This window comes from Crocodylus siamensis, chromosome 8 (assembly GCF_052110815.1).
Source record: "Crocodylus siamensis isolate JL-2025a chromosome 8, ASM5211081v1, whole genome shotgun sequence".
NCBI lineage: Eukaryota > Metazoa > Chordata > Crocodylia > Crocodylidae > Crocodylus > Crocodylus siamensis.
The window spans coordinates 53,544,684-53,560,349 of NC_143402.1; the positions used below are offsets into that span (position 1 = coordinate 53,544,684).

Below are 15,666 nucleotides of genomic sequence, written 5' to 3' on the forward strand. Positions count from 1 at the left end.
CCCTTCCCCTTCTCTCTGGGACCTCAGTGCCTCCCCAGCTAGTCTCCTTATCTCAATGAAATCTGCCCTCCTGAAGTCCAGGGCTCCTGTCTTGCTGCAGGCCTTTGCCACCCTGCACTGGATGATGAATTCCAACTGGCGATGACTGCTATTGCCTAGGTGATCAAGCACCCGCAGTTCCCTCACCAGGTCATCGCTTGTGGCCAGGACCAGGTCTAACAAGACATTTCCCCTGGTGGGACTGAGCACCTCCTGGGTTAGATGGAGGTTGTGTAACACGGCTAGAAACCTACATGAGCAGTCAGACCTGGCTGACTGCTCTCCCCAGCAGATGTCTAGATAGTTTAGGTCACCCATGATGACTACATCATTTGACTTAACTGTCTCTGCGAGCTGACCTGAGAATTCCCAGTCTAGCTCTTTTCCCTGGTTGGGTGGTCTGTAGTAGACCCCCACTGTTAAGTCCCTTTCTCCCCGACCCCCTTTTATTCTGACCCAGAGCACTTCAGTCTGCCCCTCCTCTGACCCAGCGCTGCTCATTGAGGATGTGAATTGTTCTTTGACATAGAGCGCTACACCTCTGCCTTTCCTCCCCATTCTATCACTCCTGTACAGCCTATAGCCCTTGATGTTCACCGCCCAGTTGTGCATTGGATACCACCACTTTTTGGTAAGCCCCATTATGTCTGGGTTCATGTTAGCTAGCAGGAGGAAAGTTCCTCCTGCTTGTTCCCCATATTACGAGCATTAATGTAGAGGCATTTAAGGCCTCCTGAAAGTGTATGCCCAGCCCCACTAATCCTAGGACTATCCGGGCCCCTGTCTCTTAGCTGGGTATTTCTTGTGCTTGTCCTCAGTCTTGGCTGGGCTGTTCTTATGGGTGACACTTGGTTTGGTGTTCTCAGGCTCCCTCTGACTTCATCCTCCCCTTCCCACAATGAGCCTAGTTTAAAGCCCGCCAGAGGAGATCAGCCAACCTGAAAGAGAACACACACTTACCTTTGGGGGAGAGGTGAAGCCCATCCCACCCGAACATGTCTCTTGTCTTGAAGTATGGGTCATGGTCCAAGAAGCCGAAGTTCACTTATAGGTTGCCACCAAGTCCCTGCTAAGTCTTCTGTTCTCCAGGCTGAACAGTCCCAAGTCTTTCAGCCTCTCTTCGTATGACCTGCTCTCTATACTTCTAATCATGTGCATGGCCCTCCTTTGGAGTCTCTTGAGCTTCTCCACGTCCTTCCTGAAGTGCGGCATCCAGAACTACACACAGTACTCCAGCTGCAGTCTTGTCGGCCCCAGATGACACCAGCATGTGTTGCACAGGCTGCACGCTGTGAGGGTGGGCCCCTAGGACCCCCTCACTGTACGGGCTGCTTCAGCAGCATGCAGGCCCCCATCCTCAGCCATGCAGACTACATTTGCAGAACCTGAACTGCCAAGGAGGTGGCTGGACATAGAGTGCCTCTGGGCCAGACTCCTCCTGCCTCCCGCCCAGCCCAGCTCCGGCAACCGCACTCCCCACAGCCCTGACCCGGCCCCGATGTGCCCCCAGCTCAGTGCAGGAACTTAACTCGTGCCTCTGTTCACCACACATGTGGGCAGGGCACGGGCCATGCTGCAGCTCCCCCAGCCATGCGCTGGGAGAAGGGGCAGAGCCAGAGAAGAAGCTGCACATGCTGTCCCCAGCTTATCCAATCAGACGCACCTGGGGCAGCCCTGTGTGGCGCAGGCCTCGGGGCAGCGGCAGCAGGACCCGGCTCACTGATGAGCCCAGCCCCGCGGGGGTATGCAACTCCCCTCCCCTTGCTGCCAGCTGGGGTCTTTGGGCCAGCCCTGCCCATCTCGCCTTACCTCACTGCTGTCCCACCACCACCGCGGCTCTGTGCCAGCAGCGGCTCCACACTCAGCAGCGGCTCCGCACTCCACGGTGGCAGCAGTGGCTCCGCACTGCACAGCAGCGGCAGCTCTGTACTCTGTGGCAGCAGCTCTGCACTCCACAGTGGCAGTGCCGCTGTGGGCCAGATAAAATGGCTTGGCCGGCCACATGTTGGACAAGCCTGCCTTAGTCTGTCTGTCCATAATGCTTTATTTGCACTCTGATTGGCTGACTGAAACAACCAATCCTAGTGCAAATACAGTGTTAGGACAGGAGGTGGCACTGTAGCAGAGCACCACCAGGATGGCGGGGACACCCCTCCTTGGAGGCAGTGCCAAAACTCCATCCCCACCCACTCCCTCCCTTGACAGGCAGTTGGCTAGTATCTCCATAATGTCCTCTGACAGGAGATGATGAAATGAGTACTGCGCAATGTCATGGTGAGTACAAGCTCTGGGAGTCATTAACAGGGATATGGGTTTTCCATTTCCCATGGAAAAACAGAAAAAAAACCAATGGATTTTGCCTTTTAACCAAGAAAAATGTGGGTTTTTCATGTTAATGGAGAAATGCGGATTTTGCACTTTGGCAAAGAGCTGTCTGCAGGCTAACAGAGTTCCAGCCTGCAAGGGCTTGGAGGGAGTGGGAGAAGGGTGGTCAGGCAGGAAACACCATGTGCACTTATGTGCTTACAGAGGCGGCAGCAAGCTTCCCTGCCCAGCCCTGCTCTGTTCTGCTGTTTCGGGTCTTGCCTGCTGGGCCATGGAGGCCTGGGTGCGGGGTGGGAGGGGCAGTAGGGTGGGGAGCCTGAGACTGAGTCTAAGCCTGCAGTGGGAAGCCTGCCCCCACCCCGCATGGGCTCTGCTCTGGCCATGCTACCCATGGGGGAGGGGGAGCTGGGTTCTGCACTCTGCTCCTTGCAGCAGCCACTGTCTCTTATGGGCAGCAGTTGGGGCTCCGGCACTGCTGCGGGGGTAGGGGGCTGCAGACCCAGGTCCCTGGCCTCATAGTCCTGGTGGGAGGGTGGGTTAGAGGGGGGTAGGCACCGGAAGGGCTGTGGGTGGGGAGTGAGGGGCTTGGACCTGTGTCCTGGTAAGTGAAGGGACAAGGGCAGTTTTTATTTTCCATGATAAAAAACACAAAATCAAATACCAAAATGAAGAGGTACTTAGAATTTATATTATTATAGTGATTGAGGCATTGGTAGGCTTCCAGATTGCTTTAAAATTGTAAATATATCAATAAAGCATTGTGTTCAACTGATACCTATATATTAGTTGAACACAATGGCATTTAATTTTGATTGTGGATTTTGGGGTTTTTAATCAGAGCATTTGTGATTTTTAAATAGAGAATACTAGGACCCCTGAACATTAGGGTTTGGCCTATAGATATGCTGGGATTCTTCTGTTGACTACTGCTGGTCTTCCTCCCTCCGCCGGCCCGCTTCTTGGAATTGGACCTTCTCTCTGTAACACACAGGGGAATAAAGGCAATATTTCATTAGTATCTTGGGCTGTATTACATAGCTTGCAGGTGTGGGTGGGATTCACAAACTCGTGCTCTAGGAGCTATAAACTCCTGGTTTGCAACAGAATCTCCTTTTTTCTAAGCATTTCTAGGGTCCTGAGTGGCACCAGCCCTGGGTCCTGAGACCTAGAGTTCATCTGCCTGTTAACTCAGAGGCACTGGGGTTCCTGAGAGCAGGGGAACTCAGTGCCCAAGATGAGTGGCCATTCCTTAATGAGACCATGCTCAGGGACCAAGGGGTGACCATCCCAACAAGAAGCAAGGGGGGGCAGGAGTGCCCGAAAGCCCCCCTGGCTCACCAAGGGCATCTGGGAATGCCTGATTGCCAAAAAGGTGGCATACAACCAGTGGAAAGGGTGTGCGATCTCAGAAGAGGAGTATACCTCCTCTGGTTGGGCCTGTAGGGAGGCTGTCAGGAAAGCTAAGGTGGACATAGAGCTAGGCCTAGTGTCCAAGATCAAAGATAATAAAAAGTCCTTTTTCAAATATAGAGGAAGGATGAAGAAGGCACTGGGAAATGTGGGGCCCCTGCAAAATTCTCTGGGCAATCTTGTGGTTGAACCAGAGAAGAAAGCAGACCTCTTTAACCAATTCTTCACCTCCGTTTTCTTGTGCAGGGACTGGACTTCCCCACCGTGATGCAAGACGGACTCGAGGGGAATGCCTCCAGACCTCAGGTTGGGGAGGACCGGGTTAGAGAGCTTCTCAAGGGGCTGGACGTGTTTAAATCAGCGGGTCCAGATGCTCTCCAGCTAGCAGGGGTTATTGCAGGGCCTTTGGCATGGCTTTACGAGCGCTCATGTTGCTTGGGGCAGGTACCAGATGATTGGAAGATAGCCAACGTGGTCCCCATCTTTAAAAAAGGGAGGAGGGAGGACCCGGGCAACTATAGGCCCGTCAGTTTTACCTCAATCCTAGGGAAACTCTTTGAGAAGATCATCGTGGAGCACATCTGTGATGGGCCGGCTTCAGGGATAATACTCAAGGGCAACCAGCGCAGTTTCATTAGGGGCAGGTCGTGCCAGACCAACCCGATTGCCTTTTATGATCAGGTCACAAAAGCATTGGATGCAGGTGTCGCTGTGGACGTAGTCTTTCTGGACTTCAGCAAGGCCTTTGACACCATCTCCCACCCTATCCTCATCGAAAAACTAGGCGACTGTGGCATTGATGCCTACACCATCAGATGGATTGCAGATTGGCTAAAGGGTCATAGTCAGAGGGTGGTAGATGGGTCATATTCAACCTGGGGAGAAGTGGGCAGTGGAGTCCCCCAGGGCTTGGTCCTTGGGCCCGTGCTGTTCAATCTCTTTATCAGCGATTTGGGCAATGGGGTGAAAAGCAACCTGTTTAAATTCACTGATGATACCAAAATTTGGGGTGAGGTGAGCACGCTAGTAGGGAGGGAAAGATTGCAGCAAGATCTGGATAGGTTACAGAAGTGGGCTGACATAAACAGGATGCATTTCAATACTGACAAGTGCAGGGTGCTGCACTTAGGCAGTAGAAACCAGCAGCACACTTATAGAATGGGAAACTCCCTTCTTGAGAGCACAGAGGCAGAAAGGGATCTTGGAGTCATTATTGACTCCAAGATGAACATGGGCCGACAATGTGAGGTCACAGTCAGTAGGGCTAACCAGACCTTGTTGTGCATCCACAGGTGCATCTCAAGTAGAGCCAAGGAGGTGATCCTCCCCCTCTATGCGACACTGGTCAGGCCACAGCTGGAGTACTGCATCCAGTTCTGGGCGCCCCACTTCAGGAGGGATGTGGACAACACTGAGAGGGTCCAGAGGAGGACCACCCACATGATCCGGGGACAACAGGGTAGACCCTACAATGAGAGACTGCGAGACCTGAACCTGTTCAGCCTTCACAAGAGAAGGCTGAGGGGGGACCTGGTAACCATCTATAAACTCGCTAGGGGAGACCAGAAGGGTTTGGGAGAGACCTTGTTTCCCCTAGCACCCCCTGGCATAACAAGGAATAACGGCCATAAGACTTTGGAGAGTAGGTTTAAATTAGACATCCATTAGAACTACTTCACAGTTAGGGCGGCTAGGATCTGGAACCAACTTCCAAGGGAAGTGGTGCTGGCTCCTACCCCTGGGGGTCTTTAAGAAGAGGCTTGATGCCTACCTGGCTGGAGTCATTTGAGCCCAGTTTTTCTCCTGCCCAGCAGGGGGTCGGACTTGAAGATCTACAAGGTCCCTTCTGACCCGACTTCTATATTCTATGAACTCCAAGGTCCTGGTCCTGGTGCATAAATTTCCCTGGAACCTAAGACATCAAGGAGGGGGAAACAAATTCTCAGGGAAGGGCAGCCAAGCAGTGTGGGAAAATTTCCCCTGTGGTTCAATTAACTACAACAGGTACTCATTTCCCCTGTGGTTTAATTAATTGTGGTTAATGGCAAGTAACTGAATTTTTCCCCACCTGACCTCATTTTCCCCTGAGCACTGCTGGCTGTCTCTGGCTCAGCCTTCTTCCAACTCCTCCACTCCCAAGCACTGTAGCCCCTTTCAATCCACTTGCTTGAGGTAGAGTCGATGCTAGTAATTGTGTTTAGGTGAACTTTCCTGTGGCTTGTGCCTGGCTCCACGTGAAAGGCACAGCCCTCTCTGGGGAAGGTTGTAGGGGGAAGGGGGATTGAGAGCAGGTTGGGGTTGGGTCAGCAGGGGTCATGCTAGCACAGGGAAACTAACACAGGTGTAGGAAGTTTCCTGTGGTGTCCTTCCCATTCTGCAGGATTCCATCCTTAACAGAGAGCCATTGTAACAAATGGGTCCCCACCACCCTTCAAGGATGTACATAGATCCAGTAGCTCATGGAAGCAGCAGGGCATGGCTTGCATCGTCACCACTTGTAAGCTCGCAGAATTGTGCTCTTCGCTGATGGGACATTCTTGCCAGGGAGACAGCAGGCAAAAATGTGGCATCCTGAGATGGGAATAGAGGACAGAGAAGTTATTGGGGTTGGTGGGGGATGGCTTCTTCTCTTGGAGAGGGGAGCAGGGGAGGTGGACGGTGAGGAACTACAGAAAGATCTGGCATGTTGAGAAGGATCTGGAATGCTTAAGCGAATGGGCAACTAAATGGCCTGCGTTTGCGCAGGCGTTCGCGCCGGCAGGCGGGCCGGGAGGGCCAGGAGTGGGACTCCTGTACGGGTAGGACGTAGACACCACACAGGTCTACAAACAGCAGCTTAGAATGGTGTCTATGAGGAGTGCTGCTAGGGCCTCTGCCCGGGGGGACAAGGCTAACCGGGGCTGGTCTGAGGCCTCCACCCAGACTGAGCCCATGGGGGAGCTGATGTCCCCTTACCTCCTGGCCGGCGGGGGATCCCCAGCAGGGCAGGGGGGGGCAGAGATTGGGAGCCCCCACACCTGTCCGGCATGTGCCCGGCTTAGGGCTCTGGAGGCACAGGTGAGGGAGCTCCGGGAGGAGGTTAGCAGGCTGAGGGGGATCAGGGAGGCGGAGGAGGAAATTGACAGTTATTTCCTTTCCCTGCAGGACCAGGCACCCAAGGAAGAAGCAGCCCAGGGAAGGACCTCCACAGCAGAGTGGCAGACGGTCACAGCCAGGACCGGAGCAGCTCGCAGCGAGCAGGTACCAGCTTCTCCAGTCCGACTGGAGAACAGGTACGAGGCCTTGGCAACTCTGCAGGAGATGGAAAGGGAGGAGGAAACCCTTGGGCAGGAAGAAACGCCACATTCTTCACACTCCAAACAGATCAAGAGATCCGAGAGGACCCAGAAGAGGAGGAGACGCGTGCTCGTCATAGGCGATTCCATCCTGAGAGGTGCGGAAGGACCCATTTGTCGCCAGGACCCTTCAGCACGAGAGGTCTACTGCCTGCCTGGAGCTAAGATTTGGGATGTGACGGAGGTAATCCAGGCCAGGATCAAGCCCACGGATTACTACCCCATGGTCCTTGTCCATGTGGGTACTAATGATGCGGCCAGGAGAACCCCCGATCACCTGATGGCGGACTACCAGGCTCTGGGCGGCATGCTGAGGGAATTTGGTGCACAGGTGGTATTCTCTTCCATCCTACCAGTGAACAGACGCGGCAGACGGCATGAGAACTGCATCCGAGAGACCAACTGGCGGCTTCGGCAGTGGTGTCTCGAGGCAGGCTTCGGCTTCCTGGACAATGACCCACACATTACAATGAGGGACATGCTCAGCTGGGATGGGCTTCACCTGTCCCCCAAAGGTAAGCGTGTGTTTTCTTACAGGTTGGCGGATCTCCTCCGGCGGGCTTTAAACTAGGCTCGTCGGGGGGAGAGGAAGATGAGGGCGGGGGAAGCTGTGGACCACCAAACCAGGTGGCACCAACAAGGACAGCCCAGCCTGAAGAAAGAGAGCTTTGGGAACATGAAAGACAGGGGGTGGACAGCAATACGGCACAGGTAAGGAACGAGAAGGTAAGAGACAAAGAGCCCTTTGGGACTTGGAGCCGGGGGGGCAGCAAAGGCACCAGTCGCAGGGCTCAAGTGCCTATATACTAATGCTAGGAGCATGGGGAACAAGCAGGATGAACTAGCGCTCCTGGTTGCGCTAAACGCCTATGACTTAGTGGGGCTGACAGAAACCTGGTGGGATTCATCCCATGACTGGGCGGTACATATCGAGGGCTATAGATTGTACAGAAAGAACAGGGTGGGGAAAAAGGGGGGAGGGGTTGCGCTCTATGTTAAGGAGCAATATACATCAACCCTCATCAAGACAGAATCAAAGGATGAGGAAGTAGAAGGACTGTGGGTTAGGCTACATGGGGGGCAAGGAGAAAAGGATTTGGTGGTAGGGGTCTGCTACAGACCCCCACATCAAGGGGAAGAAATAGATTTGGGGCTCCTGAGGCAACTCTCGGAGACCATAAAAGCTAAAGAGGCGGTGGTCATGGGGGACCTAAACTACCCGGACATCTGCTGGGAGACACAGACAGCAAAGTCCCACCGCTCACGCAGGTTTCTAACCTGTGTACAGGACCTCCACCTGACGCAGGAGGTACATGGTCCCACTAGGGGGAATGCCTTACTGGATCTGGTATTGGCAACGGGGGATGACATAGTAGGGGACCTACAGATCGGTAGCCATCTGGGGGACAGTGATCACCTAAAAGTACAATTCAACATAAGGCGTCGAGTGGGTAAGGTAACCAGTAGGGTGAACGTGCTGGACTTTAGGAAAGCTGATTTCAGTGAACTCAGGCGATTAGTGAAGGATGCACTGCAGAGTAGTAGTTTTGAAATGATGGGAGCCCAAGAAGGGTGGCTGTGCCTTAAGGAAGCTATCCTTCGAGCACAAAGCGAGACGATCCCCGTGCGAGGTAAAAGAGGGAAAGGGGCCAGGAGGCTTCCCTGGCTGACCAGAGAAATCCAGGGCAGACTAAGGGCCAAAAGGGGAGCACATAAAAAGTGGAAACAGGGAGAGATCACCAAAGAGGAATATACCTCTTCTGCTCGTGCTTGTAGGGAGGCAGTTAGACAGGCCAAAGCTACCATGGAGCTGAGGATGGCAACCCAAGTAAAAGACAATAAGAAATTGTTTTTTAGATATATAGGGAGTAAAAGGAAGGCCCAGGGAGGAATAGGACCCCTGCTAAATGGGCAGAAACAATTGGTGACGGACAGAGGGGACAAGGCTGAACTCCTCAACGAGTTCTTCGCCTCAGTGTTCCTAAGCGAGAGGCATGACAAGTCTCTCACTGGGAGTGTAGGGAGGCAGCAGCAAGGCACCAGACTTCCATGCGTGGACCCTGAGGTGGTGCAGGGTCACTTGGAAGAACTGGATGCCTTTAAGTCGGCAGGCCCGGATGAGCTCCATCCGAGGGTACTGAAGGCATTGGCCGACATCATTGCAGAGCCACTGGCGGGAATATTTGAACGCTCATGGCGCACGGGTCAAGTCCCGGAGGACTGGAAAAGGGCCAATGTGGTTCCCATTTTCAGGAAGGGGAGGAAGGAGGACCCGGGTAACTATAGGCCAGTCAGTCTCACCTCCATCCTTGGCAAAATCTTTGAAAAAATCATCAAGGCTCACATTTGTGAGAGCCCGGCAGGACAAATTATGCTGAGGGGAAATCAGCACGGGTTCGTGGCAGGCAGATCGTGCCTGACCAATCTAGTCTCTTTTTATGACCAGGTCACAAAACGCCTCGACGCAGGAGGAGGGGTGGATGTCGTATACTTGGACTTCAGGAAGGCCTTTGATACGGTATCCCACCCCATACTGGTGAACAAGTTAAGGGGCTGTGACTTGGATGACTGCACAGTCCGGTGGGTGGAGAATTGGCTGGAGGGTCGCACCCAGAGAGTCGTGGTGGATGGGTCGGTTTCGACCTGGAAGAGTGTGGGCAGTGGGGTCCCGCAGGGCTCGGTGCTTGGACCGATACTCTTTAATGTCTTCATCAGTGACTTGGACGAGGGGGTGAAATGTACTCTGTCCAAGTTTGCAGATGACACTAAGCTATGGGGCGAAGTGGACACGCCGGAGGGCAGGGAACAGCTGCAAGCAGACCTGGACAGGTTAGACAAGTGGGCAGAAAACAACAGAATGCAGTTCAACAAGGAGAAATGCAAAGTGCTGCATCTAGGGAGGAAAAATGTCCAGCACACCTACAGCCTAGGAAATGACCTGCTGGGTGGCACGGAAGTGGAAAGGGATCTTGGAGTCCTAGTGGACTCCAAGATGAACATGAGTCGGCAGTGTGACGAAACCATCAGAAAAGCCAATGGCACTTTATCGTGCATCAGCAGATGCATGACAAATAGGTCCAAGGAGATGATACTTCCCCTCTATCAGGTGCTGGTCAGACCGCAGCTGGAGTACTGCATGCAATTCTGGGCGCCGCACTTCACGAAGGATGCGGATAATCTGGAGAGGGTCCAGAGAAGGGCCACTCGTATGGTTAAGGGCCTGCAGGCCAAGCCCTACGAGGAGAGACTAGAGAAACTGGACCTTTTCAGCCTCCGCAAGAGAAGGTTGAGAGGCGACCTGGTGGCTGCCTATAAGTTCATCAGGGGGGCACAGAAGGGAATTGGTGAGTATTTATTCACCAAGGCCCCCCCAGGGGTTACAAGAAATAATGGCCACAAGCTAGAAGAGAGCAGATTTAGATTGGATATTAGGAGGAACTTCTTCACAGTTCGAGTGGCCAAGGTCTGGAACGGGCTCCCAAGGGAGGTGGTGCTCTCCCCTACCCTGGGGGTCTTCAAGCGAAGGCTGGATGTGTATCTAGCTGGGGTAATGTAGGCCCAGCACTCTTTCCTGCTTATGCAGGGGGTCGGACTCGATGATCTGTTGAGGTCCCTTCCGACCCTAGCATCTATGAATCTATGAATCTATGAAATTCAATGTAAAGTGATGCACTTGGGCAAAAGTAATCCAAACCAGACCTACACTATGGTGGGCTCTACATGAGCTGTTACCACTGTAGTAGTAGATTTGGTCAGGCTTCTGGCCTGCTTGACTAGGAAAACAGACAAAGATCAGAAGTGCTGATACTGCTTATTTCAGTTACATGTTCTGAGATAAGGAATCCTGCATGCCTTATTACTCTGGGTACAGATGTTCATTAAGTAAACTGCCTGCATGTCTGTTTTGGTTTCTCCAAGGTTGTATTTATTTTCTCTCTTTATCTGTCTTAAATATAAATATGCTTGAAAACTTACAGAGTAGGAGGATTCCTTTGAAACAGACAAGTGGGTGATTCCCTTGCTGTATGAAATTCTCCCTGTGATCACAGTATAGCCCTAAATAAAGAAAAGCTGGCTCTGTCAGTTCTGATTCAACCACAATGCGAAGTTTGATTTCTTCCACAGTTTGGTGCCATGACTCGGATAGAGACTCCTGGAGCGATCAGTTGGGACACAGACATCTCTTCACTGAAGCCCTGGAGCCAAACCAAGGTAAGAGACCTTTTGAAATCTCTATTGGGGTTTTTCAGTGAGAGGCTGTCTCTGTGTCTTGTTAATTCACTGCTTGAGGCTCACCCTATCTGAACTTTTTTCTGCCAGAACTGTCAGACCCACTGTGTAAGTAGTAACTGTGAGTAGAAAGAGTTAAGGTTAAAGACTCTGTGTTGCTGTTGTCAAGGAAAGTATTTCCCTGTGTGAATTGAGTTAAGTAAAGAACTATGAGGTCTCTCTGAAGCCAGGAGTGGAAACCTTGTGCAGCTGCCCGGAAGACAATAGATTTGTTCTGTGTGCTCTTCAAAAGCAAGGGTGCAAGGTGGAAACTCTTAGGACGTGAGTGTTTTCCACAATAAGCATTGACCAAGGTTGAAACTAAAGAAATGCTCTTGAACCTCATGCCTCAACACAGAAATTCCCTTGTGTGAATTGAGAGTATGAATTGAGAAATATGAACCACTGACCAGGTCTGAGACTAAGGTTGGGTTCAGCCGCCCCAAACCTGTCCGGAAGGGCAGTTTTGAATGCAAGGGGTCCTAACTGGAACCACATGACCCAGTGGACAGGTTTACACTTTCTCCACCCTCATAATGAGCCGTGTTTAACCGTGAGTAACTGCATTGTGTGCTGTTATTGCAGTGGAGTCTTGTCTTTGGACATTAGCCACAGCATCTCTGTGCCACTAGCAAATCTCACAACCTGACCAGACACCCTGAATAAGCCATTCCTGTATGAAAGAGCTATGTGAACTGAGTTTAAAGATATGGGGGCTGGAAAGTCTAAAGACGTGCTGGCTCCGCCAAAAGGGACTCCAGCATTGTACATGTACACACACTATGACCATAAAAGTTGTAAGTTTCTAGACAAATGGAAATGGTATACCAGAGATGATTTTAGCTCGCACAATCCCCTGGAGGGAATATTTGATTTAAGTAAAATTGTTCATCTCCACAGAGACATTGAGTTAAGAGGTAGTAATATACCACAGACTCAGTGGGACACATTTTTTGATTAGTATGAAGAAGCTTTCAAAAGACATCAAGAATCTCAAGTTTGGAGTCTTAAGGACTCCCAAGAGAAACTGAAATCTCAGATAAAGGAATTAAAACAGAAAAGTGCACCACAAGGGGGCCCCTCATCAACAGTACCATCAGCACCAAAACAACTTTATACACAAATAACTTGCATAGATTTCATAGATTTCATAGACATCAAGGCTGGAAGGGACCTCGGGAGATCATTGAGTCCAGCCCCCTGCCCAAAGGGCAGGAGGTCAGCTGGGGTCATAGGATCCCAGCAAGATAAGCATCCAATTTACTCTTGAAGGTGTTCAATGTAGGTGCTTGAACCACCTCCGCTGGCAGACTGTCCCAGACCTTGGGGGCTCGGAGAGTAAAGAAATTCTTCCTTATGTCCAGCCTGAAACGGTCTTGCAGGAGTTTGTGACCGTTTGACCTCGTCATCCCTTGGGGCGCTCTGGTGAACAGACGTTCCCCCAGATCCTGGTGGTCACCCCTGATAAACTTGTAGGTGGCCATCAGATCACCCCTGAGCCTGCGCTTTTCCAGGCTAAAGAGTCCCATGTCTCTCAGCCTATCATCGTAAGATCTGTTTTCCTGACCTCTGATCATGCACGTGGCTCTCCTCTGGACTCCCTCAAGCTTCTCCACATCCTTTTTGAATTGTGGAGCCCAAAACTGGACGCAGTACTCCAGCTGCGGCCTCACCAAGGCTGAGTACAACGGGAAAATGACGTCCCGGGATTTGCTCGAGAAGCATCTATGGATGCAAGCCAGCGTTTTCGTCGCTTTACTAGCCACAGCATCGCATTGGAGGCTCATGTTCATCTTGTGGTCAGTGATGACCCCCAAGTCTTTTTCTTCTGTAGTGCAATCCAACGTAGCACTGCTGAGCCTATAAGGATGCTGCAGGTTTTTCCTCCCAAGGTGGAGAACCTTGCATTTTTCAGCATTAAACACCATCAGGTTCTCGTCTGCCCATTTGCTGAGCTTGTCCAGGTCAGCCTGGATCACCCGCCTATCTTCTGGCATGGATGCTTTGCCCCAAAGTTTGGTGTCATCGGCGAACTTGGCCAGTCCACTCCTAACTCCAATGTCCACATCGTTAAGGAAGATGTTGAACAGTATGGGTCCCAGGACAGAGCCTTGAGGGACCCCACTGGTTACAGGGCACCACGATGAGTGACTGCCATCAATTACAACCCTCTGGGTCCGACCACGGAGACAGTTTCCCAGCCAGCGGATCGTGGTGGAGCCAAGGCCACAACTGGCCAGTTTGGCCAAGAGGTGATCATGGGATACCAGATCAAAAGCTTTTTTGAAGTCAAGATATATGACATCAATCTCTTCTTCCTCGTCCAGGTGATAGGTCACCTGGTCATAGAAGGAAATGAGATTGGTCAAACAAGACCTACCTGCAACAAACCCGTGCTGGCTATTCCTTAGGATGTTAGCCTGGGCCAGTCCATCAAGGATGGCCTCCTTAATAAACTTTTCTAAGATCTTCCCCAGGATAGAAGTCAGGCTAATGGGCCTGTAGTTAGCCGGATCCACTCTCCTCCCTTTCTTGAAGATCGGCACCACACTGGCCTTCTTCCAGTCTTCGGGCACTACACCAGAGCGCCAGGAGTTTTCAAAGATCCGTGCCAGGGGCTGGGCTATGACGCTCGCCAGCTCCTTGAGTACCCTGGGGCGCAGATTGTCAGGGCCGGCTGACTTGAAGGTATCCAGCTTCTCAAGGTGTTCTTTCACGAGGTCAGCATTTATGGAGGGTAGGGGATCCCCGTCACCCGGATCTCCCTGTCCCATAGGAGGCAACTGAGAATGAATTGACAGAAGATATAATAGCTTTTCTTAATGTGCCACCCCCATATCAGCCCCAGGCACAATCTGAACCTGAAGAAATCCAAAGAAACCAAATAGGCTCTTCCGGCAGGATTAGCCCACCTCACCAGGAAACTATCACTCAACAACCGTCACCTGCCCCCGGGGCATGCCCGCAGCCACCAGAGGCATGGTGAAATCTCCTCCTGAAATCTCAAACCCCTCCTCTTGTTTAAGGTCTGGTACCCAGTATGGTCCAGCCCCTTCTTTAAAATCTAAGAAGGCTCAGCTTATGCCTTTACGCCAACTTCCAGGGCAAGGTCCAAATGGGGAAACTACCACCACAGTCCATGCCCCCTGGGCCCCAGGAGATCTCTTAAACCTTGTTAAACAATTTCCTAACATCAGGGTGGAACCCCAGCAATTTAGAGATGTATTGGAAACTGTAATCCATTGTTATGATCCAACCTGGGCAGATTTGAACCAATTAATGAGAAGTGTTCTGCCCTCTGAGGTCTGCAACTGCCTCATCTCACAGGCTACTTGGCTTACTCGAGACCCCGGAATAGGAGATCACTTGGCTGATGCCTGAAGATGCCTCCTTGAGGCTGTGCTTAAAATTTTCCCCAGGAAAACTGACTGGGCCTAAAAAACATAACTGTAAACAAAATAAAGGAGAATCCCCAGCAGACTACATGGACCACTTGAAACTAGTATTTGAAAGACATTCTGGTATTGAAAATGCAGCTGAAGCTGCCCCAGAAGCAGTTGCTTCCACTTTTGTCCACAGACTTCTTTCTAAAGTCCAGGAACAGTTGTGCACAATTGCTGTAGGTTGGCAGACTAAGCCATTTGCAGAACTAGTCACCATTGCAAATCATTGTACAACCTGCCAGGAAAAGAAAAAGGAATCCACGGAAACTAAGTTAATGTCATTGCAATCACAGGCTTTAGACAGGGGCAGAAGCCGAAGTTTCCATCGAGGACAGTTCAGAGGCAGGGGACGTGGTCGTGAGATGGGACGAGGAGGATTTCAGTCCCAAAATAATGACAGTTGTCATTATTGTGGCCAACCAGGACACTGGAAGGCTCAATGTCCTCACCGGCCAGGCCAGCTGGGGATGACGTTTAACCCTCCACCACCTCCTCCCACTCAATTCTCTGTCCCGAATCAGGGAGCCTCCTGTTAGGCCAGCCTGAGGAATAGTAACATCCTCACAGCCCCGCTTCTCCCACTTAATCACGAAGATCCCTTCGTTTCCTGCATGATAAATGGCATCTCTAAAAAATGTTTAGTAGACACCGGTGCAAGCCGCTCTACTCTTCGAGCTGAAGAATTTTCCACAACTCCCCTCTCCTCTGCCATTGTAAACGCTGTAGGAATTTCAAATCAAATAGTTCCTCATTCTGTTTCCCAACCATTACATGTTTCTTTTGGTCCTGTTTCTGATCAACATGCCTTTCTCCTTAGTCCTTGTTCTCCTTTTAATTTGTTAGGC

The 15,666-nt window shown here is 51.5% G+C and overlaps 1 long non-coding RNA gene across 1 annotated transcript in view; it reads right to left on the bottom strand.

Annotated features, from left to right (window-relative positions):
• Positions 1 to 3,030: 3,030 nt before the first annotated feature.
• LOC149858578 (uncharacterized) overlaps positions 3,031 to 15,666 on the bottom strand; it is a 31,227-nt gene continuing 18,591 nt past the window's right edge. The window contains exons 2-3 of the long non-coding RNA XR_016443967.1: positions 5,546 to 5,686; positions 3,031 to 3,342 (exon numbers count right to left, since the gene is read on the bottom strand). This is a non-coding gene — a long non-coding RNA (uncharacterized LOC149858578). The remainder of the gene's footprint in view (positions 3,343 to 5,545; positions 5,687 to 15,666) is intronic.